The following is a 27284-nucleotide window of genomic DNA, read 5'->3' on the forward strand; positions in this document are numbered from 1 at the left end:
TATTGTGACCGATGGGATGTTGTTACTCCTTTATCTGGAATGGTGCCCTATCATGTCGTGACCGATGGGATGGTGTCACTCCGTTATCTGGAATGGTGCCCTATCATGTCGTGACCGATGGGATGGTGTCACTCCTTTATCTGGAATGGTGCCCTATCATGTCGTGACCGATGGGATGGTGTCACTCCTTTATCTGGAATGGTGCCGTATCATGTTATGACCGATGGGATGGTGTCACTCCTTTACCTGGAATGGTGCCCTATCATGTTGTGACCGATGGGATGGTGTCACTCCTTTATCTGGAATGGTGCCGTATCATGTTATGACCGATGGGATGGTGTCACTCCTTTGCCTGGAATGGTGTCCTTTCATATTGTGACCGATGGGATGTTGTCACTCCTTTATCTGGAATGGTGCCCTATCATGTTGTGAGTGACGGGATGGGGTCACTTTCTTTGCCTGGAATGGCATCCTGCCCTCACCTGGGACCGCAGTCTTTCACTTTGGTCGGTACGGAACATGACACATTGAAATAGGTGTCCTATAAAGAAGCTACACTGTGTTTGCAACCAATGTAATAGTTTAGGAAAAAAGATGAAACAGTTTTAAGATTTCCTTTATTTCCAACAGTGGCACGATTTTAGCCACCTTCAGTGTGGAAGATTTTTCACTGATCAAAACCTCCCAACTTGGCACTGCTTTTTCCTGTTCTTTATAAAGTGTGGACGGTTATTTTTATTTTGGTCGACAGAAGCGGGAGAATGTTTTCCAGCTTTGCATACCTGGAATTAGGAAACCTCTGCTGAAGGGAGCCTTACGTCCGCACAGTACACAATGCTGAATGGCCGAGCTGCAGCCAAGTCTGATGGAAAGCTACAGCTTTACGCTGGGACCCTCCGAGGACCGGGAGTCACTCCTGACTCTTCACTTCCAGCACCTCCCTGGCAAAGCCTCAGCTGTGCCACGGAACGTAAGAGACGGCTGGAGTTTTGTGTTTTCACGTTGAAGGGTGGGAGCTTGGCCGGCAACTCAGCAAGCACTGCCCTGCCGCAGCTGCAGGAGGCTGCAGGAGTCACAGTCTGGCTCCCAAGCCTCAATAAATAATAATCATCACCGCTTTCCTTAAGAAGGCAAAGAGGAAATGAATCTTTCACACCGGGCTCAGGCCTTCCAGTCCACAATTTCCCAAGACTGCATGTGACTGTCTACCGGCACAATGTGCCCCAACGTCACCTGGGTGAAGGCTCCCAGCCTCTCAAAGGAATGTTAAATTAAATGTTAAATGTAACTGTTAAATGTAACTTTGTTCTTCCTATTTTTTATTTATGGTTCTTGTTACAGTTCCCCCTTTCGATGTAAACCGATCTGATATGGTCCTTAACCATGAAGGTCGGTATAGAAAAGTGCTAAATAAATAAATAAATAAATAAATAAAGGCAGGGAAATCTGTTTCCTGAAAGCACAGGGTGAGCTTCCTACTGCTGCCGAGGCAGAAGGAACACCTTTATGATCTTGTTGTGAAAACACTCATGTCCAGAGTGCAGAAATCGTCCCGGGGGATCGAGCTGGGTAATTCTGTAGTAGCCCAATTAGGTTCCTTTAAAGATTTTCTTTGCTGAGTACTTGCGTATGCCAGGGGTAACATTTGCAAGCAGGACCAGCACACAGAGACTAATTAAAGCACTGGAGAACATTATAGGATATAATCAATTCTCTATCACGCAAGTAACCCCCCTTCCCGGCCTTGCAGAGCCCGAGACTGCTCACAGTGGGGTCACTCCATTATCCAGATACACCCATCACTACCCTGCACCAAGAATAACGGTTTGGCCTGTCTTATCTGTAAAAGAAAAAACGTTTTGCAGTTCAGGGCTCAGCAACCCCTGGCACGCACACTGTATGACGGCACACGGAGACCTCTCTGCTGGTATTCCACTCCCTCTCGAATGCTGGCACTGGGCTTATTTTAAAAAATTCACAGGCCAGCTCTGCTGATCTCCTGCTGCAAATATTCAAAATGCAGTACCTACAACATAGAGGGTGCGGCCTGCAGTGTGGGTAACTTTGCCAGGTGGCCGGAGGAGCCAGGATATCTGTAAGATACCTCATACAGCATTCAGCTCTAAGCATGGACTTATCGACGCAAGCACAGACAGATGGGACACATCAACTTTCCTCACACCCCCGTCATCGAACATTTTGTTCAGAGACATAGGAAATATAAATCGTACAAACACGAGCACTTATAGACACGGGCAGCAGCGCTCTCAAGATGATAGCACTGGAGCTACCAAAAACCAAGCTTCACGGTAACAATTCTCTGCACTACATTCAAAACGGCCTTGGTACATGTACATACTGATTCCTTATTAATTACATCGTTTTTATTTTTAGTCTTTTACAAATGTTTACATCTAGGGAGGAAAACAGCGGCAGCAAACCCGCTGACGTTTGATGTTTCAATCATGGGTCAGAAAAACCTCTTTCCTCTCTTTTTTTTGGGTTATTTTAGGTGAAACACTAAGAATCCCTAAATTTAAAGACCTCTGAAAGGTGACCACCATTTACTGAAAGGTGATATGTTCCAAAAATAATAGTAATTCAAAATATTCAGGTAATATTCGCATCTTGGATCATTTCTAATGCAAGGTAAGTGCAGCAGTGCTTTACAAATATGAGGAGTGCAGGATTTATTCTGATTTGTGAACTCTCATCCCGAAAAAGCTGCAATTTCTAAGCTGAGAAAACAGTGGTGGACTGATTATTTTGAATTTTTTTGGGGGTTTTTTTTTTAACATATCACCTTTCAATAAATCATAGACACCTTCTGGAGAATTAGTACTGCGAAGCTTATTTTTGCTATTTGCTTTGGGATTGCTTCGCTTAACCTTTTTTGGGTGTTTCTTTGGATCATTTAGGGGCACCGGAGCACCAGCTGGACGTAGGCTGCAACTCTGGCCCCAGCATGATCCAGTGAGCTGGTCTGCTTGCTTCCACCACTGACGCGGATCAGCGGCTGCCGAAAGTCACATGAGGGCTGCAACCTACGAGGCCAGGACAAGACCATGAGGATGGTGCTTTACGGTGATTTAAAGGGCCTTTCTCCATCTCACCCAACTGACGCCAGCAATGATTTCAGTACAGGACTTCCAAACTAACAGGCCGATGCAGTAAACTGCTCTCAGGCTGAGCGCACTGTTAGCCCCCGTTTGGCAGCGCGTTTTCCACGCGCTATTTTTACCCCTTATACAGTAAGGGGTAATAGCGCGTGGAAAATGCACAGCCAACCCGCCCGAAACTAATAGCGCCCGCAACATGCAAATGCATATTGATGGCCCTATAAATCATTCCTGTGCAATCCAGAAAGTAAAATGTGCAGCCAAGCCGCACATTTTACTTTCAGAAATTAACACCTGCCCAAAGGCTGGCGTTAATTTCGGCCGGCACCAGGAAAGTGCACAGAAAAGCAGTAAAAACTGCTTTTCTGTACACCCTCCGACTTAATATCATAGCGATATTAAGTCGGAGGCCCCAAAAGTAAAAAAAAAAATAAATTTTTTAAATCTGCCCGCAGCGCGCTGGTTGGAAGACGGACATTCAATTTAGCCGAACCCGTGGCTGTCAGCGGGTTCAAGAACCGACGCCGGTAAAATTGAGCGTCAGCTGTCAAACCCGCTGACAGCTGCCGCTCCTGTCAAAAAGGAGGTGCTGGGGACGTGCTAGTGTCCCTAGCGCCTCTTTTTACCGCGGGCCTAATTAGCATACTTGGGCTTCCTGAATCGCGCGCCCAGGAGAGTGGCCTGTGCGCGCGTTGGGAGAGCGGGCGCTCGCTGGCTCTCCCGCGCGGTTTTCTGTATCGGCCCGTAAGAAGGGTAGCATGCATGATCTGATATCCTGGGCACTTGACTTAACCAGGATGAAAACGTCATAAATGCAGGTGTTTTGTCACGTGACTGACGCTCCTCTTTTATAAGCACATTGGCTGATGTCCAGCCTTACATAAGAGGCAGTCTGGATCCACGTCACATCTGGAAGACCTGAGTTTCAAGGACTGCTTCCTAGACGCTCCTACCCAAGAGTGAAATGAGATTAGGCCGTCCTCCGTGTGCAGGATGTAGGCTGTTCTCACATCCCAGGGGAGGCCATTCTTAACGGTGGCTCCACTCTCACTGTGCAGCCTCTTCACTTGTACCTGAAAAAGCGCTGCAAGTTCCCTTCTCATGGCTCGAGTTGCATTTCTGGAGCACTAACAACTCTTTGTTTTTCTTCATTCTGTACTTTTTGTTTTGCCTGGGAATCACAAAATCTCTTGTAACCTTATACTTTGCACTGATACTTTTAAGCCTGTGATTTTCACATGCAGCTGGCCCCAGTACATCCAGTGTGGCTCTACTATACATGAAAGAAAAGAGACCCCAATGTTTTTCAATGGTCACAGCCATTGCCTCAGCGAAAGGTGAGCCTGAGGGTGTTCTTGGGTGTCCTGTTCAGACGGCCAGTATTTACTCATTCCTCTAAGCCCCTCCCCTTTGGAGAGCTTTCTCTGTATAATTGTGAGTGCATGCTATCCTAGGAGGGGTGTGGTGTGGAATGAAACCCCGAATTTCATGAAAGTTGCAAGGTGCTGTTTGTGAATATTTTTCCTTTGATGTACAGTGCTATCAATGGGGGAGTGAAGGAGCGGCAAAGTATGCAACACTCACGAGATCTGATTTTCTTTTTTCTGGCTTTATTATACATGTGACACATCCTCAAATCATTTAACATCTTTTTTTTTCCTTTAAATTCCTTTTAAACATGAGTTGTTTGCATCAGATATCAAATATTGACTTTTCTTTTTTTAAAAAGCTTTTATTTAACAAGCAGAAACACACAATATACGAGTTAGCACAATATCATTTACTCTATACAATCAAAACTTTTCCCTCAGTCCACCATTATCATTTGTTTTGGGGTTTTTTTTCAGTTTGGCAGCAGTAGCCTCACCAGACTGGTCGAGGAATCGCTGAACCTCTGCTGGAAAATCAAATATTTTTTGTTGTTTATTTTCCATAACTTTTAGCCTAGCAGGGTAGAGCAGTGTGTAGGTTAAGTTACACTGTTGCAAGGTCTTCTTAACTGAAGCGTAGCTTGCATGGGGTTTTTTTTTTTTATGTTGTTGTTTTGTTTTGAAGTGTGACAGAAAAGTCTTGGAAAAACATTATACGCCGATGTTAAAAGGCAATCTCTCCTGTTGGAACACGCTTTATCCAGAATGCGCACTTTGGGGGACGATGTACTAAGCCGTGGCAAACATGTCACGGGTTTTTGCACGTGGTTTTCTGTGCTAATCTTTTTTTTTTTCTATGTCTTTTTTATTAAGTTGAAATGCATACATAGTTTAATGTGCGTATTGTATAAACAGTAACATAACAAACTATTTTAGAGAGGCATTGAATTACAGAAAAGAGTCATTAAGTGTTGCCAGCCCTATATGAAAGCTGAACCTTCTCTGAGCCAACTTCTTTTTCTACCCTTCCCCTCTTCCCCCTTCATTTAGCCCCCCCCCCCATCCCTCCCCTCCCACCCCGTCCTGCTGGTATGTTGCTAGTCTGTTTTGTAGGCTATGTTTATGACTATATTTAAACTGTATTTAGACTCTATGTAGACTGTATTGCGACTGTCTTTAAATTCCAGTTATTTATACTATGATCTGTTACAGTGTGATATTGCCTCTGCACATGTACCCCCTCAAAGTACAACAGTACAGCAGTGAGCAAATGGTAACATAGTGGTAAACAGGAAGAAACAAGTAAAAAGATAGATATAGAGATAGGAGTACGCTCTATCATTTACATTAGACTGTGGTTAGTACCTCACTTCTTTGTAGCTTAGCAGTTAGGCCAAGAAAGTCCTAAACATTTGTTGAATCTCTGTGGTATGGCTTTGTATATATGGGGTCCATATCTCCCTTGTGATTTTCCAACGAAGTCCATGAGCTGGGTTAATTGTCTTGCTTTCGAAAATAGCCATTTTCAACATCTTGTTTGTCCAGTGTTGAAATTCCGGGGCTTTCTCCGATAGCCATTGGGATAGTATAGTCTGTTTAGCTAACAGGGCAGCCTTGCACAGAAATAGTTTTTGTGAATTTCCAGATCTTGATTGGTCCACCACAAACTGCCCCACCAACCATACCTTGGGGTCTGCTGGAATAGAGTGAGGATACAGAGTAGAACATAAAGCTATAACTTTTGACCAGAAGGAATTCCGTGCTAATCTTAATAATGCATTTAGCACGAAAAAAAAACCGTGTGCACAAATCTGCTCATTTGTGCTGATTTAGCGCAAGTACATGTAAATGGCTTATAAAAGGAGGAAATTATTTATTAACGGACAATGCAGGGAGCCGCGCTAGCGGGGAAAATGGTTAGAGAGGGGTTTTTTTTTAGCACCCGGGTCAGGACAGGAGTTAAGTTAAAGCGCCTGTATAGAGGTGAAGCACAACAACGGCAGAAGCCTTACAGCGTGGCAGAAGAGAGAGGGGGGGAGAGAGAACAGGCTGAGAGAAGGCAATTTCTTGGGGGAAGATGAGAGGAGGTTCCCAAGAGGAGCAGGTTGTCCTGGCCCAAGCTGCTCGCAGGAGGAGATGCAGGCAGCAGATACTCCGCCCGGGGATGACGCTGCCAGGAACGCCGCAGACTGATGGTGCGTACCTATAAGACTAATCTCCAGGCCTATTCTCAGTCTGTATGAAGAAATCCTCTAACAGACTGCGGATGTGCCATTCTGGGCCTGGTGAAGCTTCTCGGAGCCTTACACCTCCATTCTGCACGTCACTTCAAACAGCCAAGGATCGCTGCTGCGTTTTCCCGTATTCACCAGGCACCCACCATGTGGTCGGAGTCAGATCATGAAGGGATTAGACAGTGCTCTACCCATCCTTCAATCCCACTCCCGGATCACTAACGTCTTCACTATCTTATGAAAAGGGAAGGCTTTCGCCCTGAGAATAAATCGGAGGTCTCCACGTGCTGATAATGCGGGTTTCTGCAGGGGTCGCTGAGCGGGTTTATTTATGCATAAATGGGCACGTGTATTTGGTTTGCACGGATTTTCTGTGAGTACCTCATTTGCATATTCTTCCTTTATTATATCCTATGCAGTTGCTGGGTTTTGCCTCGAACGCTCAAAAATATTGCAGAAAATAAAAAAAAAACCAGCATTGATTTTAGCGCAGGTCTTATTACATCCGCCCCTTTGTCAGCACAGTTGTGCAGCTGCAGGACAACGGCGTGGGAATGACCACCAGAACCTGGGAAGGGAGGCGAGAGTACCCAATGAGCCCGCTCAATTTTCAACAAGCCTCCCCTTCAGTGATAGGTTGAGGATTTCAGGGATGCAGTGGGGAAGGGCAGTCAGGCCTGATCCCTCCTCTCCCTCTGGCAGCCCCACCACTCTGATGTTTTTATGGCGCAGCCAGGTTTCTAAATCAAGTTTGATCATTTCAGCTCTTTCAGCCTCCTCTCCAAAAAAAAAAAAAAAAAAAATCAACCTTTCTGTGGGCCCCAGTTAGGGAGTCTTCCAACTCCTCCCAAAGAGATAGTGTGGAAAAAAACTGCAGGGCAGAGACAGATACGTTGCGATTGGCTCTTGCCCCCGGGCCAAGATGCGGCAGGACGCCCCCAGGGCACGCGGCAGACGCCACCACTTTTTCTGGGCTGAGCCTAACCTAACCGCCACTCCTCTTCGCGGCAAAAAATGATGACTGCTGCGCAGTGTGCGCGCGTCTCTGCTCCACAATTAAAGAGACCACGGCAGGAAAAGGCCCCGTGATCCCTATCGATGATGTCAGCACCTAAGCACCATAAAAGGGCAGGGCTCTATCCTTCCTTGCCTTGGCAACAGGTCGGCCTGCTTTATTAGCAGTGTGAGCTGCCCAAGCAATCCCGTCTTCCATTCTGGTGTCATCAACATCAGTCTTCAGCGACAGCGTTCCTTGTCTTCTGTCTTCGGTTCCAGCTCCTGTCTTTGTTCTTCAGTCCTGGTGGTCAGTTCTTGCTTTCCAGGATTCTTCTTCAGTGTCTTTCAGTTCCAGTGCCTGTTGTCTGGTGGTCAGTCTTTGGTTCTGCAGCTCTTCGGCATTCGTCTGCCCATCTGTCCCATTTTCCCTTCGGCTTGCTTCCTGGATCACTCAACTGCCGCCTGCCTCAAACCTCTGCTTTATCTCTTGGACCTTGCTTGCCAGCTGTCGCTGACCACTGAACCTGCCCTTGTTCGCTGCTTGCCTCCGACCTCTGCCTACCTTCTGGAAACTCGGAAACGCCACCTGCTGGTGACCCCGGCCTGATTTCACTTTGCCCCAACCTCTTCAACGGACCTGCAGACCATCAGCAGAGGCCCCCCACTTAAGACCTGCCAGCCCCATCACCCAAAGGCTCAACTCGAGGGAAACGAGGGCCGGTACAGGTGAAGCTCCAGCTGGGCCTCTGCTTCACCCAGCTCCACCAGCTGACAGGGGGGACTCGCCCGGCTCCACCCTGCAGCTTGCACCAACTCCACCACGGTCCAAGGACCCATGCCCACAACAAGATATTCCTCAAATCAGCCAGAATATCTCAGCGTGAGAGAAAAAAAAACAAAACGTCATCTGTCTAGAAAGCATGGTCCTAACTGTGTGTGTTCCAGAGGTGTCTTATGGCTCAGCTCTGCTCACAGCGAAAAAGGAGTTTCCCATGGAAAGCTGCAGGTGCGGCTTTGTGAGAGACTTAAGAAGAGGCGGCAGCTGTGTTTGCATAGGAGAGCCCAGGCAGGTGCGATGCCATGCAGCTCCCTGGTGATCAGCGATCAACCACTGGAAAACACTCGCATACGCACAGATTCCACTTCCCTTCTGCAACTCTCGTGGTCTCTCCTCTCCAGTCAGAATAGTCCAGACTCTGCTTTTTTCAAACACATGAGGAAACTGCTCACTTGTATCCTGAAGGAACAATATCACACTTGTGGCAAAGGCCCAACTTGCTCCCACATAAAAGAGAACTAATGAATGGCCCTACACAAACCAAATGATTAATGCTGCAGTTTTCAAACAGAGGCTGAATTCCCTTCAGCTCTTCTGTACCATGTGGATATGACTCTTTTCATGTTTTTCATGGATTCGCTGTCCAGAGAGCACTCTGTTCCCTCAGCAGCAGGATAGCACCACCTTATCCAAGTTTACTCACACGGGACTGGTTTTGGCCCATTTCATGCAAGGAGATGCAGTTCTGATTTCCTCAATGGGGAAAAATCAGGACAGGGTGAGCCTGCTCTGGCTGACCTGGATGAGGTGGGAACCTTACTCAGCAAGGTCTCCCCTGGGGAACCCCCGGACTGTGGTCAAAGTGAAACCTGCTATGAGCAAGGAGGTCAGGCCTTCCTGCCGTTCAGTCAGGTCTTCTCAGTTCGTGGACTGCTTGATGCGTTTGATTCGTGTGAAAAAAAAATGAATCAAAAAATTTAAAACACAAAACCAAAAAACCCCCCACAACCACCAAAAAAAACCCTATGCCTCCCTCCCACCCCCCAGGAAAAATATCCGGGCCAGGGTCCCCCACAATCCCACTTACTCAGTTTGGTAGGAATCCGTTGGCATCAACTAGGCCAAAGCCTCAGACTTGTATAGGCTGAGGCCGCAGTAGGTCACTGCGGCCTCGGCCTACTCAAGGGTGAAACCTCAGCCTAGGCCAGAGCCTGAACCCAGACCCAATGCCACAGCCTGGAGACCAGGTCCCAAAGCCAGGGCCTCACCCTAGGCCAGGGTCCAGGTCCAATGCCATGACCTGATGCGAAGGCTGGATCTCGACATCGGGGACATGGCCTGGGCTCAGGCCATGTCCCAATGCCTAGGCAGAGGCCTAGGCTGGGGCCTGAGACAAGGCCAACTGCTGCAACCCAACCCGGAGGTCAGATCCCGATGCCGGGGCCAAGGCCCGGACCCAGGCCCAATGCCGGGGGTCTTGGCCCAGGTTCAAGCCCAGGCCTCGGCATCTATAGTCCTCCTTCCTCGTCTCTTCAATGATAAATAACGGGCATCCACTAGGGTCGTGCTGGAGTTAATTACTAGGTTGGGGCCAAAACCCAGGCCCAATGCCGCAACCCGATCTGGAGTCCTGGTCTCGACACTGGACCCAGGCTTGATGCTACAACCCGACCCAGTGCGACCCCAGAGGAGCGCTGTCATTTGCCGCTGTACTGGGGAAGGGAGTGAGGGTGCGCGCAAGTTGCTACTGCTCCATTGGAGCAGTAAGCAACAAAGTAAGAAAAAATAAAGGTAATTCAATTGGAGTGGACTGGGAGGGAACTGGGGAAGGGTGTGATGGGTCGCCATGCGAAAGTTACAGAAAACTACCCTCCTTGCACATGCCGCGCGCACATTAATTACAAAATCCAGTGCGCATGGGTGAGTGGCCCACTGATTTTATAACTGGCACACGCATGTTATAAAATCAGCACACCCATGTGTGCGCTGGGTAGCGTGCGCGCACATGGACGAGTACGCGCACCTATTAAAATCTAGCCCATGTCATCTCGTCTGCCAACTGTTTTGCTCCTTGCCTTCCTGCCCTGCCTATCTATCCCACCTTTCCCTTTGGACAAATCTGGTATTGACCTCAGCCTGCCCCCTGGACATTCCTGAATGCCGCCTGCCACTGACCACTGCCTGCCCCCTGGACATTCCTGAATGCTGCCTGCCACTGACCACTCCTGCCCCCTGGACATTCCTGAATGCTGCCTGCCACAGATTCTAACCTGCTTCCAGATTCACTTGTACCACTTCTACTCCAGCCTAGTGACCTCAATGGACCTTCCAACCATCAGCAGAGGCCCTCACCCAAGACCTTCTGGCCCCAACACCCAAAGACTCAACCCGAGGGGAATGAGGGTTGGTAAAGGCAAAGCTCCAGTTGGGCCTCTGCTTCGTTCAACTCCGCCTGCCAATGGAGGGGGACCTGCAGTCAAAGAGTCCATGAGTTCAACACAGAGATGGTTCTCCATTGGTGGTTGGGGGCAGAGGACCTCTCAGGCTCGCAAGCCAGTGCCTTTGTTTCTGATTAATTCAATGTGTCTTACTAAAATGGAAGGGAATATAATCTGCTTTGAAATGCCTGAAAAAGTGGAATATACATATAAACAATGGAACAGTGGGGCCTTGAAAGCTCCTCCCACTCAAGTCATAGCAATGGGCCTCGCTAAATTAATCAGGATCCTACTGTGCTAATCCTCATCAGAGCAGAGGAGGAAGAAATGGAGAGTGGCCTCAAGGAAAGAATTTTACATACAAGGAATGCGACCACAATACAAAGCACACCCCCACCTTTTATAAACTTTATCAAATAATGGAGAAATTACTTACCTGATAATTTCGTTTTCCTTAGTGTAGACAGATGGACTCAGGACCAATGGGTATAGTGTACTCCTGATAGCTGTTGGAGACGGATCAGATTTCAATCTGATGTCAGCCCCTAGTACATATACCCCTGCAGGAAGTGCAGCTCTTCAGTATTCTCCTCGAAAAGCATTGTGGATATATGTATGACTGAATAATTTGAATAACTTGATTAACTTTATAACTTGGTTACCGGTTGAATTGGATATAGCTGGAGACCGCCAGTGCCCTCAACCAAGAAATGTGGACACCTGGTAGGCTGGGTGTCCTAGCTGAAGGAAAGCAGGACTTACCCGTGAATCACTCGCTCCCGGGGATGTCCCCCGAGAATTCCATGAGTAATGGCAGCCATGGGTGGGATGCTGAGTCCATCTGTCTACATTAAGGAAAACGAAATTATCAGGTAATAATTTCTCCAATTCCCAGCATGTAGCAGATGGACTCAGGACCATTGGGATGTATAAAAGCTACTCCCGAACCAGGTGGGAGGCTGCCCGTGACCCACTTTGTACTGCCCTTGCAAATGCTGTGTCCTCCAGAGCCTGAACATCCAGGCGGTAAAACCTGGAGAAGGTGTGGATGGAGGACCATGTCGCCGCCCTGCAGATCTCGGTGGATGACAGCATCTTGGTTTCCGCCCAGGACACTGCCTGGGCTCTAGTAGAATGGGCCTTGACTTGTAAAGGCAGTGGCTTGCCTGCTTCTACATAGGCCGCCTTGATGACTGTTTTGTTCCAGCGGGCTATTGTTGCTCGCGAGGCCGCTTCCCCTTGCTTCTTCCCGCTGTGGAGGACGAATAGGTGGTCCGTCTTTCGTATGGATTCCAACCTTTCCAGGTATCAGACTAGGAGTCTTGCCGACGTTGCGATGGCGTAGACTTCGAGCCTCTTCCAAATTCTTATGCTCATCTGGCGATGGTAGCGAGATGGTTTGGTTGAGATGGAAGTGAGACACCACCTGGGGGGAGGATCGACGGAACTGTGCGTAACTGGATGTTTCCCGGGGTGAATCTGAGGAACAGCTCTCTGCAGGATAGTGCTTGTAGCTCGGATATATGATGGGCCGAACAGACTGCCAGCAGGAAGGCTGTCTTCAATGTTACTAGTCGGAGAGACAGGCCGCGGAGAGGTCTGAAGGAGGTTCCTGCTAGGAAATCTAGGACCAGGGTGAGGTTCCAAGAGGCACCGGCCACTTTAGGGATGGTCGGATCTGCTTGACTCCTTTCAGAAAGCGGGAGACATCCGGGTGAGAGGCTATGCTGCTGCTCTCGCTCTTGGTTCCATAACATGACAATGCGGCCACCTGTACCTTGATGGAGTTGAGAGACAATCCTTTCTGTAGGCCGTTCTGCAGGAATTCCAAAATCGCAGGAATTTTGACTGAGCGTGGTATGATGTTGTGGTCCTTGCACCAGGCTTCGAAAACTCTCCAAATCCTTATGTATGTTAGGGATGTGGAGAACTTGCGTGCTCGGAGTAGGGTGTCAATTACTGCCCTCGAGTATCCGCTCTTCCTTAAGCAAGTCCTCTCAATGGCCAGACCTTAAGAGAGAATCGAGCTGGGTCCTCGTGGAGGATCGGTCCCTGTTGGAGCAGGTCTCTGTGTGGAGGTAGCAGCAGAGGGCTCCCTGTCAGCAGTCTTCGCATGTCTGCGTATCATGGTCTTCTTGGCCAGTCCGGGGCCACTAGAAGAAGTACTGTTCCCCTGTGGTGTTCAATCTTGTGGATGATTGCACCCAATAGGAACCACAGCAGGAAGGTGTATAAGTCTCCTGTGGCCAGGACTGTACCAGGGTATCGATTCCCTGGGACTTGGGTTCCCGTCTGCGGATGAAGAAACTGGGTACTTGGGCGTTGGACCGGTTTGCCAGGAGGTCCATGGTTGGTGTTCCCCAACGATTTACTATCAATTGGAATGCTGTGGTCGACAGCCTCCATTCTCCTGGATCTAGACTTTCTCTGCTGAGGTAGTCCACAGCGACGTTGTCTTTCCCAGCAATGTGGACAGCCGAGATCTCTTGAAGATTCACTTCTGCCCATGACATTAGGAAGTCTATTTCCAGAGACACCTGTTGGCTTCTGGTTCCTCCTTGACGGATGATGTAGGCCACTGTTGTGGCGTTGTCCGACATTACTCTGACCACTTTGTCTCGGAGTCTGTGAACGAACCTTAGGCAGGCTATTCTGACTGCCCGGGCTTCTAGGCGATTGATGTTCCGTCCCGGCTCTTCTTTGTTCCATTACCCTTGGGCGGTTAGCTCCTGGCAGTGTGCTCCCCATCCTGGTAGGCTGGCATCCTTGGTGAGTAGGATCCAGGTCGGTGAGGATAGTCTTATTCCCTGGCTCAGATGGGCTTCCTGTAGCCACCATCGTAGTTGGACCCGAACTCTGTCCGGGAGCTGAAGCCGTACTGTGTAGTTCTGGGACAGTGGACTCCATCGTGATAGTAGTGAGCGTTGTAGGGGTCTCATGTGAGCTCGTGCCCATGGCACAACTTCCATTGTGGATGCCATGAGGCCGAGAACTTGTAGGTAATCCCATGTTGTGGAGCGAAGTTCACTCAAAAGGGTTCGTAACTGGGTCATCAGTTTGATCTCCTTGTCGGTGTCAGGATGACCTTGTCTTGTTTGGTGTTGAACCAGACTCCCAAATATTCTAGAGATTGGGAGGGCTGCAGGGAGTTCTTGTTTGTGTTGACCACCCACCCGAGGCTCTCCAGTAGAATTTTGACTCTGTTGGTTGCCTGGTGGCTTTCCTCTGGGGATTTCGCTCTGATCAGCCAATCGTCTAGATAAGGGTGCACGTGGATTCCTTCCTCAGTGCTGCTGCCATCACCACTATGTTCTTGGTGAACGTCCGGGGTGCAGTGGCTAACCCGAAAGGTAGTGCCCGAAACTGGTAGTGGCGGTCCAGGATAGAGAAGCATAGAAAACGCTGATGCTCTTGATGGATCGGAATGTGTTGATAGGCTTCAGACAGATCCAGGGATATAAGGAACTCTCGCCCTTATTACCGAGCATAGGGTTTCCAAGCGGAAGCGAGGAATCTTCAGGTGACGGTTGACCGCCTTGAGGTCCAGGATGGGTCTGAACTTTCCTTCTTTCTTGGGGACGATAAAATAGATGGAATAATGGCCAGTATTTATTTGTTGTGGAGGCACCGGTGTTTATAGCCTCTAAGACTAGCAATCTGGTCAGTGTAGCTTCCACTGCCATCCTCTTGGAAGGGTCATGGCAGGGAAATTCCACAAACTTGTCCGGAGGGAGGTGGTGGAAATTCAAGTAATATCCCTCTCGAATGATGGTTAGGACCCACTTGTCCAAAGTTATCTCGACCCATCTTTGGTAGAATAGGGCAAGTCTGCCCCTATGGCTTCTTCCTTTGGATGGGTCGGCTGATTTTCATTGTGGGGTGCGGCTGGGGCCTGAGCCCGAGCTGGCTCCCCTTTTGTTGTGCTTATTCCGAAAGGACTGGCACCGGCCTGCTTGATATGTGCTTCTGTATGGGTTGAAGCACTGTGATCCTCAGCCCTTGGAGGTTCAGGGGAAGGATCGCTGGTTTCTCTTATTCCTGTCCTCAGGTAGTTGCGGTAGTGGGGACTCGCCCCATTTGTTCGCCAGTTTCTCTAGTTCGCTTCCGAACACGAGTGTTCCCTTGAAGGGCATCCTTGTGAGTCTCGTTTTGGAGGATGCGTCAGCCAACCAGTTTCAGTGCCAGATTTGTCTTCTGGCTGCCACGGCGGATGACACTCCTCTAGCTGCTGTGTGTACCAGATCAGAAGCGGCGTCCACGAGGAATGATACAGATGGGTCCAGGGCTTCCCCAAGAGTGTTGTTCCTGGTCTGTGCTAAGCAGGCGCGTGTCACCACGGCACAGCAGGCCACGATCTGTAAAGACATAGCAGAGAAGTCAAAGGACTGTTTGAGGATGGATTCCAGACGACTGTTTGAGCATTCTTGAGTGCTGCTCCTCCCTCCACTGGGATAGTACTGCGCTTCGAGACCGCGCAGACCACTTTCGGGCATGCCAGGAGATTTTTGGCAGCTGGGTCCAGAGGGTTCATGGCTGCCAGAGCCCGGCCCCCTTTGATTGTAGTTTCTAGGGCATCCCATTCCAGATCAATTAGCTGCTGGACGGCTTGTAAAAATGGAAAATGATGGGAGGTTTGACGGAGTCCCTCTAGTAGGGGGTTCGTCTTAGGTTCCCCTGAGGCACTGGTGCCCGGGATGGCAAGCTCTTAAGCTTTATGTGACCAGGTCTGGAAGCTCGTCCTTGGTGAAGAAGCATCTCATGGTTCTGTGGGGCTCTGTCCCCGGAGGGAGTTCCCCTTCCTCAAGGGGTTCTGAATCCTCATCTGAGTTGTCTGTGTCCCCTAAGGTGGGGCTTCTGGGCGGTGGGATCACTTCCCTGGGCATAGAGGGTCCCGGCATGTTGAGATCCTCAGGTGGAGCCTGTGGCCATATTATAGGAGGCCCCGGTTGCATGTTACAGTCCTGAGTATATGACCTGATATTATTTAGTTCTGAGTTACTATTGCCTCTGGCTCTTCCTCCTCCCAGTTCAAGTGCCCCTGTTTTATTGTAACTTTTCACTTTTCGCTTTGTTTATGTTAATGTTATTGCCCCATTGTTTCTTGTAAACCGATATGATATGATCGGTATCATGAATGTCTGTATAAAAAAGCACTAAATAAATAAAATAAATAAAAGTGGATGAAGGTATGCCGACCTTTGAAGAATTCCACCCAGGAGATAGATGCTGGGTCTAGACTAGGGGGCGCATTGTCCCTGGGGAGCCCCATTTGAGGGGGGGTCCCGCTGTGCAATGCTAGGTCCGGCGTACTGCTCGAGAGGCTGAAGCTCGGTCCCGCCAGGGGAGGGCCATGAGTTGGATCGCCTAGGGCCTCTTCACATTGTATACACAGGGCCGTGGCTTCCTCATGCTGTGCAGCTCTAATGTGGCATGCTGGGCAAAGGCCCTGAGCTTTGAGTTTATTTTCCGGTGGTGCCATGGCTTGTGCGCGTAAAATACAGTTGTGCGCTCCGGTGTGCGTCGAAGTGTGCGCGCAGGTTTGGTGCGCGCTCAGGGAGATGTGGCGCGCTATTTGGTGCACAGGTCGAAGTTATGCGCCCGGCACAGTAAGCGCGTGGCTATGTCGCGTCGCTTGTGCACTCGGTATTTGTGCGCACAACGTTGTGCGCACGCTCGCCTCGGCGACAGGGCGGCGAGTCGAACAGAGCAAAATGGTGACGGGCAACCACGTTGACAATATGGCGACCACCTCGGAGGGTCTCCCGTGGGAGGACCCTCGGATCTGACCGGGGTCCTAGCCCTACTAGGGCAAGATCAACACAGTGGCACTGGTCCCGGCTGGTGACCTGTGTGGCTCCTCGAGCTTTGGAGAGCTGAGACTTTTAAATAGATTTCTACCTTACCTTGTCTCAGCGCTTCCCGGTCTCGTTCCGGGAGGTCTCCGCTGCGGGGGAGAGGAAAATACCTTCACCGCCGCGCTCAAGGTTGCACCCGCTGCCTCTCAGCCTCACCTGATGTTGGGGGCTAGGTTCCCACCGAGGGTCGGCCGCCGGACCGAGGCTTACCTCAGAGGGATTGCGGAAATCACCTCGGTAAATTTCAACTGGGGGAGGGACCCAATCGGTGTCACCGCAGGAGAGCGGGGCTCGTCTGTAGAGGTAAGATTTCTTCTTATTTTGGTTTTCTTTGGTAAAATTACTCTAACGCTGTGCGAGCGTGCATCGAGTCCCTAACTGCTATGGAGATGAAAAATACTGAAGAGCTGCACTTCCTGCAGGGGTATATGTACTAGGGCTGACGTCAGATTGAAATCTGATCCGTCTCCAACTGCTATCAGGAGTACACTATACCCACTGGTCCTGAGTCCATCTGCTACACCTAGGAAAATTATGTTAAAACAATACAGGAGATTTATGCACAAAATCAAAAGTGGAAACAAAGCCAAGACACAGATAAGTTGACATTCTGAGGCCACTTACTGGTGCCTCTACCTTTATCTCCAAAATGTTGTGCCACGTGGGACAGCTGCTTTCATTTTATTTTTCCCATACTTTAAAGCAAAATGTGCACAACACAACTGCCAAACATCCCTGCCTGCCCCAGCCACAGGCTGTGAGGCTACGCGAGGTCGCAGCAGCAGCCTGCAGAGATCAGATTCCACTTTGTACTATTTTATCCCCTTTGAGTCTTTGCGTGTTCATTGTTTTGTTCTGTTCATGTTGTCTTGTTTACTTTGTCTCTTTTAACATATGTCTACGTTATTTTAATGATCTGATTGTAGTATTTGTACATTGCTTCTAATTTCATTATTTGCTTATATAATGCTTGCCTGTTTTGTGATTTTAATGATTTTATTGTATTGTCATTGACATTACCATTTCGCTTTTATGGAAAAGCAATTTATAACTGGAAATAAAACAAGATACTTTCAGGACTCCAGCAGTGAGATATGGAGATGCTCTCAGGATCCTGGCCCCAGGGTGCACAGATAATCTCCACTGCCACTCCTCTAGTGTTTTGCAATAGACAAGGACATGAAAAGAGGCTAGAACTGGTTTGGTCAGTTTGCCTCCTGTTCTTACAAGTCCACAGAGTTAAAAGTTTAAAGGCCTGAGCTTGTCGGCTGGAAGGCTGTGGTGACTGGCCCATGGGACAGGGCTGCATGCTCTCCTCTTATTGCACAGTGTCAATGCAAGCCTTAACTTCAGATAAACCAATCAAAAGTCAATATGTTCTGCATCTTGCAATGCCTCTGGTTCATGCTGGGAATGAATGTCAGTATTAGAATGACAGCAAAGAGCACAGCAGGGCTGGCCGGATGGCCTATGGAAGACATGGACGTGATTCCTGAACCCCCTAGTCTGCTCATCAAACAATGCCGACAGCCCAAGGGAGGAAGGAATCCAAGTCAGATAATAGCAACACCTCTGGGTGACATTCCAGGGGCACATTTACCAGATTCCATACAGACCTACAAACTCTTGCTCCCTTGCCCTCTTGTCACTGGGATAGCTGGAGGCAAGGAGGGTAGTTGCAAATGACGTCTTGTGAGGCTGAAGCCCTAGTTGGGGAAGGTTCTGATTGAGTTGGAAGCTCAAAGGAGCAGTAGGTAACTGCAGGGTCAAAGACCAGAGGCATGGCTTCAGGAATGCTTTCCAACACAAATTTTTGAAGAAGGGGCATGCATGAGTATGGGTAAGAGTTGTATGTGGGGGTTGCATAGGGCGGGAGCAAGAGTATTGGTGTCCTAGGCAAAGTGTCAGTCATGCACCCGCCCACCATTCCCTACTGGTGGCAGCTCCAGCACGGGTGCTCCTTTCTACCTCCTCCAGCAGTGGCTCCAGCACAGCACTCCCTTCTTTGCCAATATTGGCTCTGGTTCAGTAACCTTCTGGGTCTCGCACTGGTGAGATTTTGTCACCCTCAAAATTTTCACGCTCTAGGCAATCACCTAGTTTGCCTAATGGAAGTACAGGCCCTAGGGACGTGTGTCTGCTTGTGTGAGCAGTGGGTTGTGGTTTTGTGTAGGGGTGTGTTAGTAGAGGACTGTAGGAGTATGTGTAGGCGACGACTGGAGGGCAGTCATCGCCTACACAATTTTCAACAAGGGCTCCAAGTGAGACCCAAGCACCTACAGACTAGTAAGCCTGACACTGGCATAAGGTAAAATGGTGCAAGTTATTGTTAAGAACAAAATGACTTAAAGGGAAGAGCCAGCATGGATTTAGCAAAAGCAGGGTGTGCCTTACTGACCTATTAGAATTCTTTGAAGGTGTGAATAAGCAATGGGGATAAAAGTCAGCCAATCAACACTGAATTTTCATAAGGCGTTTGGCAAACACCTACTACGTCCCTCACGAGAGAGTCCTCAGAAACCTAAAATGTGAGAGCGGATGACGTCACCGCGCAGGCCGGCAGCTTGAATCCTGGGCTGCTCAACCCCCGTTCTCAATCGCATGCCATCGGCGTTTCCAGGCCTCGTTTTTTGCTGAAAAACCACCCAGCCGCAGCCCCAGGAGTAAGGATGACGGCTGCGAAAAAAAAACTGGATCTAAAAAGATTCTCCTTCGCGGCTGCCGCGGCTGAAACGGAGCCGGAGGAGGGAGCCAAAATGGCGGACGGGCCGCGCTCTCCAGCCGCTTCGGCGGAAGAGGTATTGCCGGGGCCCCTGGGATCAGGGGATAATCCGATTCCCACTAGAGAGGAGTTTAAGGCATGGTTTGGGGCCCTTCATGAAGAAATGTCACAGTTTCGTCGGGGGATGGAGGACATAGTTGCGGGCATTAAAACAGACGTCACTGAGCTTCTGCACCGTGTGGAGGCCACAAGATAGTTTTGGAGGAACATCACACTACCGTTCAGGCTTTAAACACTGATTATCAAAAAATGCAGGACTCACACGAAGAACTGGCCCGGCATGTGGAGGATATGGAGAATAGACTGCGCAGATCAAATCTTCGGTTTCGGGGCATTCCTGAAGAAGCGGCATTTACTGACAGTGCTAAGGTGGTACAGGAAATGCATTCAGCTGCTAAGGGCCGATGACAGCCAAGAATGTCCCCAGTATTTTGTTAGACAGGGCACACAGAACACTTGGAGCACCGAGGAACAATCAAGCCCGTGATATAATTGCCTGTTTTCATAATTTTGCCATTAAAGAAAAGGTGATGGGGATCGCCAGGAAACAAGGGTCGGTGACCTGGAAAGGCCACAAGGTTGAAATTTTTCAGGATCTCGCCATCACCACTATCCAGAAACGGCGTGAGTTCAAACCCGTGGTCCAGGCGCTCCGTGAGCAGAACCATCGTTATAAATGGCTTTTCCCCTTTGGACTCAGCTTCACTATCAATGGGATAACTTCAAGGGTCCAGAAATTGCGGGAAGCAGAGGACATCCTGAGAGCGGCAGGCATTCTACCTGGGGGAAATAGCTCCTCTGCGGCGGAGAGCATGGATACTACGCGCCCACGAGAATACCCCCGGTGGCAGAGAGTACCCAAAGGAGGGAAACGGCTACGGAGGCATCCAGAAGAACCGCCACTTCTAAGGGCCTCGGCTGAGGCGAAGGGACACTTGTGAGCTTATGAGGGCTCAGGTCACATATGGACTTTGAGTAAGGTTCTAAAGGTGAATCTTTAAGGGGGCTAAGATTCGGTTTTGGTTAGCATGGTTTTCAGCAACCAGTTACGCGACTGTTGAAAGGTTTATATATGTTTGGTTACAAAAGGGGGGGATGGGGGGGGGCCTGCCCGCTGACGTCATCGCTCTCGATAGGCGCGATCCACGGTTGGGTGCGTGGATCACTTTGGGATGGGGAAGGGAAGGGAGGGTGTGGGTGGGGACAGGGCAACACATCTCTCGTCATGGCAACTCAGAGGCATACATATGGAGCTTGTGGCGTGGGACAGGTGCGAATTGCAACTTCTTCCCACAAGTTTGTCTTTCAACCAACCTGGGGGTCAGACCAGTGCGTTTTCTGTTCTTATCTAGGTAGATGGCTAGTCTGAAAATAATATCCATAAATACTAAAGGGTTAAACAACCCGAGGAAAAGGAAAACATTTATTCATGATATGAAAACGCAGGGGGCAGACATTATATTCTGTCAGGAGACCCATATGGCAAAAAGATTTGAGAAACTTCTGACTTCTCAGGAGTTCCCCCAATATTACCATGCAGCCGCCGCAAAAGGCGGTAAATATTGTGGAGTAGGCATAATGCTTTCCAAGCATCTAACAGCAGAGGTGGGAACGGTTCTCAGAGATGTAGAAGGTAGATATGTTTTGTTGAAGGTGACCATACAAAACACACTATACACACTGGTTAATATATACGCTCCCACCGGTGACCAGATGGACTTCCTCCAAAAGATCTCTAAAATAGTTGGGGAATGGACGGAGGGGCACCTAATTTTAGGAGGGGATTTCAATATCACCAGGAATCCCTACCTGGATAATACAAGCACGAGACATGGAGGAGGTCAAAAGGGGAGATCAGCACTACTGCATCTTATAGACGATAGGGGACTCACAGACATCTGGAGGTTACTTAACCCCTCCACCCGAAACTACACTTTCTACTCCCACCCACATCAGTCCTATTCAAGAATTGATTTCTTTTTAATAGATAAAGCGCTGGTGAGCCGAGTGCTGGAAACTGACATCGGCAGTATTATGGTCGGACCATGCCCCGATCTGGTTAACATTGAGCCAGGCGGGAGAGAATCAGGGGACACGCTTTTGGAGACTTAATGACCGCTTACTAGATGACAAAGATTTTATAGAGGAGATAAAAAAGGGCATACAGGATTTTCTGGACACTAATGATGATGGAGAGGTAGCGCCAGGTACGCTTTGGGAAAGTCTTAAGGTGGTATTGCGGGGCCTCTTTATATCTAGGGCCACTCATGTTAAACGTGAATCGGCAAAGAAAAGATTACGCATTTTGGAATCCATTGAAGCCCTTGAGCTGCGCCACAAGCAGCGTAGGAGAGCCATGTCTTACAGCAATTAAAGGAGGCTCGTAGAGAGTTGCAAGATTTGGAGCTGGGCAGGCTTGCATATCAGCTTGATTTACTTAAACAGCGCCACTTTGAATTTGGGAATAAGGCGAGCAAACAGCTTGCGAGGAGATTAAAGGAACAAGAGGCTAAATCCCAAATTACCAAAATCAGAGATGTAGATGGCCAATATATCCATTCCCAGGGGAAGATTGGGGAACGGTTTAATAGATTCTATCAAGAACTGTATGACTCGGATGGGGCGATATTAGATTCGGAAGTTGCTCACTATCTAGAAAACTTAAATATCCCTGTACTTGATGGGAAAAATAGTGAGCTCTTGGATAGAGAGGTGACAGTTCTAGAAACGATGCAGATCATCAAAGAGCTGAAAATGGGGAAATCACCGGGACTGGATGGTTACACGGGGAAATTTTATAAGGTTTTAGTCAATCACTTGGGGCTCCTCTCACACACATGTTCAATGGCTTAAGGACCACAGGACGGATATCCCCGCAAGCTAACACGGCAGGGATCACTGTTTTGGCTAAACCGGGACGTGATCACACTCTCTGCGGGTCATACCGACCAATATCACTCATTAATATAGACCTGAAGATCTTGGCCAAAATTTTGGCCAGGCGTCTGGGCCAGGTAGCACCGCTTTAGTTGCGCCTGATCAGTCGGGATTTATACCGGGCAGACTAGCGTCTGACAATGTCAGACGAGTGGTTGAGTTGGTTGAATATGTCCAGATGAATCACATACCTGCCACTCTTCTATCTGTAGACGCTGAAAAAGCCTTTGACAGGGTGCATTGGCCATTCCTTTTTCAAGTCCTTACCAAGATGGGCCTAGGGGGTCAGTTTACCAATTGGGTGGCTAAAATACGATCACCCCCAGGCACGAATTAAGATTAATGGCGCGTACTCATCTCCCTTTGAGGTCAAGAGGGGAACTAGGCAGGGATGTCCGCTTTCCCCACTCCTGTTTGCCCTCACATTGGAACCCCTTGCTGCACAGATTAGAAGCTCCCAGGCTATTCGGGGTATATCCGTGGGGGGTAGCGACTATAAAGTCTCTCTTTTTGCGGATGACCTGCTGTTCACCATCACTGCACCTGAGATGTCCTTGCCTGAATTGACCCAGGAAATTAGGACTTTTGGAAAAGTGTCCGGATTCAAAATGAATGAGGACAAATCTGAACTGTTGAACATTTCCATGGATTCGGTCCAATATGAGGAGCTAGCGGGCCACCTTCCCTTTAAAAGGGCTAAATCGTGGGTTAAATACCTTGGGGTTAAATTATGCTCTAATATCACACAGCTGTACGCTTTAAACTTTGACTCACTAAACAAATCTATTCAACAGGATCTAGGCAGATGGGATAGATTGAATTTATCCTGGCTGGGGCGCATAGCTGTAAAGATGTCCGTTCTACCCAAATACTGCTACCTGTTTCAGACGCTCCCTGTTAGGGTCCCGGATAAAGCCTTGAAAGTGTGGCAGAGAAAGCTGTTCTCCTTTATATGGAAACGAAAACCTCCACGGGTGGCTCGCTCTGTCTTGTACAGGGACAAGTCGCGTGGAGGCCTGAACGTTCCTAACCTATCTTGGTACTATTATGCTAGCCTTTGGCAGTGGTGGTTAGTTGGCATGGTAGAAGTTCCCCTAAACCGTGGATATCGATAGAGCGGACCCTGGTGGGGGACCCTCCCTTAACCTCTAGAATTTGGTCACCCCAAAACTACGAGGGACGACCCTTACCTCTTTTACAGAGGTGGTGCTTCAAGCATGGGAGAAATGGAGGAGGAAACTTATTGGGGACAATGTTTTCCACCATAATACTTCCTTTCTGTACAACCCCTATTTCCCCCAGGGATGGAAGGGCCCTTTATTAAGAGATGGCAGAGCAAAGGAATCACCACACTTGGTCAATTGTGGAAAGACAATAAATTTGTATCTTTTAGTGACCTGCAGGCTAGATACTCTCTTGAAGCGCCAGACCACTATGCATATGTGCAACTCGCGCATTTCTTTTCCACTTATCGCTAGGCACAGTGCTGGGCCAGGAGAAAACCCCGTTTGTTAGGTTTTGTGACAATGCTGATCACTTTGGGAAACCCATTTCCAATATCTATGCACTTTTAAATGGACAACCAGGAGTAAAACCAGTATATCAGGTGAAATGGGAACGAGATATTGGTGTCCCTTTACCGGCCCCAGTCTGGGAGAAATGCCACCTCATAGGCCGTAGCTCCGTCTCGGCATCACTCAAAGAAAATGGTTATAAGGTATTATATCGTGGTATCTCACCCCTGATAGGTTGTATCGGATGTCCATTCGATCAGATGACAAGTGTTGGCGACAATGTGGTATGGTTGGTACCTACCTGCACATGTGGTGGGATTGCCCTGCAGCGAAACATACATGGCAGGGGGTTCAGAACTACATTCAGCATACTTTAAAGATATCAGTGGTCTTAACGTCCCGCACCTGTCTGTTGCAGGATGTCTTGGCTGGGGGTACGCTTTGTCAAAAGCTGTTAGTTGCTCAGGTGATCTTAGCCACCAGGTGCGAGATAGCCTTCTGGTGGAAGAAAGCTGAGATGCCGACCCTGAGTGATGCTAGCCAGGCTAGATAAAGTATATCATCTGAACCACCTCACAGCTATTCGCAATGACCAATTGCCCAAATTCCAAAGAATATGGGAACCATACCTTTCGGGGAGGCACACGGCATCACAATCGGGGGAGTAGTATTGCGGATAACGCCGGAGCTTCTGTGTGAGCTCTCTATGGCGGGAGGATATTGTATTTCATTGGGTACACAAGAAGTAGCCCTCACTGCTTCAAATCTATGAGGTCATCACTGACACACCCACACTGGTTGATTAATTGCTTTACCTGTTGCAATCCTACACTACTATTGCTCTTTTATATTTTGTGTTACTGCTCTTGAGTTGCGTTGGTCCTGCTCTCATAGGAGCAGAGGGAGGAGATGATTATTTGCTAGAAGCTGAGAGACTAGGGAGGGGGGGGGGGTTTTCGGGGGGGAAGGGAAGATCGGGACGGTTCCGCTATGTAGTATCACTGGATTCATTGCTGGTACCTACTCAGTCGTCGGCTTGTTTACGATATGTTTACTAAGCAGTACCAGCACTAAACAGGCTCAATCACATTTTTATGCTTACATCTTGTTTGCATTACTATACGGATACTGTATGTTTGTATATCCTCATAATGTCATGCTTTGTAAGATTTGGTACCATGATCCAAATATTTATCTGCTTTTAGGGCTTTGACTGCTGTTTATTGCCTGTATCTGTTATGGTGTTGTGTTGTGGTTCTGTAATGTTTTGCTTGATATAAGACTAATAAAATCATAATTTAAAAAAACAAACAAAAAAAAAACCAAAAAAACAACCACAAACTTACCGGACCACTGCGGACGTAAAAATGAAAGTGGGGGGGCCCTGTGGGGTAAAAAGTTGTATAGTAATTCCGTGAGTAAAATTCCTGTCAGGAATCTCTGTGGAGCTCCTTAAGCCGATTGGCTACTGCTGCGCGAAAAAAAGAAGACTGAAGGGGGACCCCTGCTGGTTGCAGGGTTAGTGCCATCCTGGGCATGCCCAGTAGGTGCCAGTCAAAGTTCTAGAAATTTTGACAAAAGTGTTCCGTGATTGGGCTCCATCCTGTGATGTCACCCATATGTGAGGACTACCATCCTGCTTGACCTGTGAGAAAGTAGTCTCCACCAGTTAAAAAAGAAAGATATTCCTTTTCCTCTTCAAAATTAGGAGTAACAATTTTCATGCATGTTTTCTTAATAGTCTCCTATATGCATGCACTATTCCACAGCCATGTCTGCATTACACAAAATGAAAACACTATTTCTGCAACCTGATGAAGTCTCTTATTTTGACTTCTTTTGGAATGTTCTGTTTTTTCTGATTTATTAGACTTAGCTTCAGGAATACTGTTTTAAATTATATTCTTGATGGTACATAAAAAGGATCTGAGGATATCCCAGAGAGCTCTCTCAGCAACAAAGGCTGAAACAAACAAGGTCTGTCAAATTGCAATAGGGTGTTGATCACAGCACAGGTCATCAACCAAAAAGAAGTGAGGTAGGTATAAATGGAGTAGAAGCAGTTTAACATTGAAATTAAATGCATTCTTGATACAGAAAAGTTATTTCTTGTGCTGCAGAGCAGTCCCCAAATATCTGGTTTACTTACGTCTGTCTTTGGAGCAGACAAGCAAAACTGAATGAGACCAATCTTTGCCTTTTCAACACGGGTTACACCAGTATTTGCCACTTTCTGAGTGAGGACTAAACCTTCAATCAATTCACAATCATCAATTGTACCACTAAAAAGAAGGTAAATCAGAGAAGTGCATCTCCATTAGCAATTTAGGAAATGGGCTAGGTCAGAAAAACATATTTAAAGTTTATAGAAAAAAAATAGATAAGAATAAGAAGTGTAACTTTCAAATAAGCATTTGAAAGGCAAAATATTTTACTTTACTTGGAAATGCCTCAAGTACAGATTTCTCACCCAAGCTTTTTAACAATTTTAATGTCTCTGAGATCCACGCTGGTAGATGTTAATGGGTCAATCACCTTCATCACCGCATCAACACTTATTGGAGAAAGCAGACTGGAGTACTGAGATACTACCTAAATCATTTAAAATAAAGAGCAAACATGAATATCTGATGTATTAGGAAACAAAATGGTGCATTACACAATACCTGAAACATTCCCAGAAACAGCAATAAAAAGGAAAATTAAAACAAACACATTATATATCAGTTATGACATTAGCTAGAACAGCACAGGACATGCATTTATACAAAAAATATATCCAACAGTATCTAAAACCAAGGGTCTAGTGAAGTTTAAAAGGCACAGTAAAATGAATTAGGTGCTCTCATTGAAAACCATCTTACAAAATGGGCCACTTTTGTACAATTAGATGCCCAAGGCTGAGCTGCTTCTCTGCAGTAATTGGGGGTGGGAGGAATTCCAAATCAGGCACTCAGATCATCAGTGAGGAAGCTGCCCAACCACATTAAGGGGCTGATTTATTAAAGCGCAATGATGCATGTTAATGCACTTTAGTAATTAGACCCCATGCTGTAGGCATCTTGCCACAGATCTGAGGTTAACTGGAAAAATAACTGACAGTAAAACAGATATGGTCAACTCCAGTCCTCAAGAGCAAACAGGCCAAGTTTTCAGGATATCCACAATGAATATGCATGAGATAAATCTGCACACAATGGAGGGAGTACATGTAAACCTCTCTCATGTATTTTCAATGTGGATATCCTGAAACCTAAGCCT

The 27284-nt window shown here is 47.9% G+C and overlaps 1 pseudogene; it reads right to left on the bottom strand.

The window, feature by feature from the left end:
- The window catches only part of LOC115082391, a 98424-nt pseudogene that overhangs the window by 47434 nt on the left and 23706 nt on the right, over positions 1-27284 (bottom strand).

The sequence above is a fragment of the Rhinatrema bivittatum genome, unplaced genomic scaffold, assembly GCF_901001135.1.
Source record: "Rhinatrema bivittatum unplaced genomic scaffold, aRhiBiv1.1, whole genome shotgun sequence".
In the NCBI taxonomy this organism is placed as follows: domain Eukaryota; kingdom Metazoa; phylum Chordata; class Amphibia; order Gymnophiona; family Rhinatrematidae; genus Rhinatrema; species Rhinatrema bivittatum.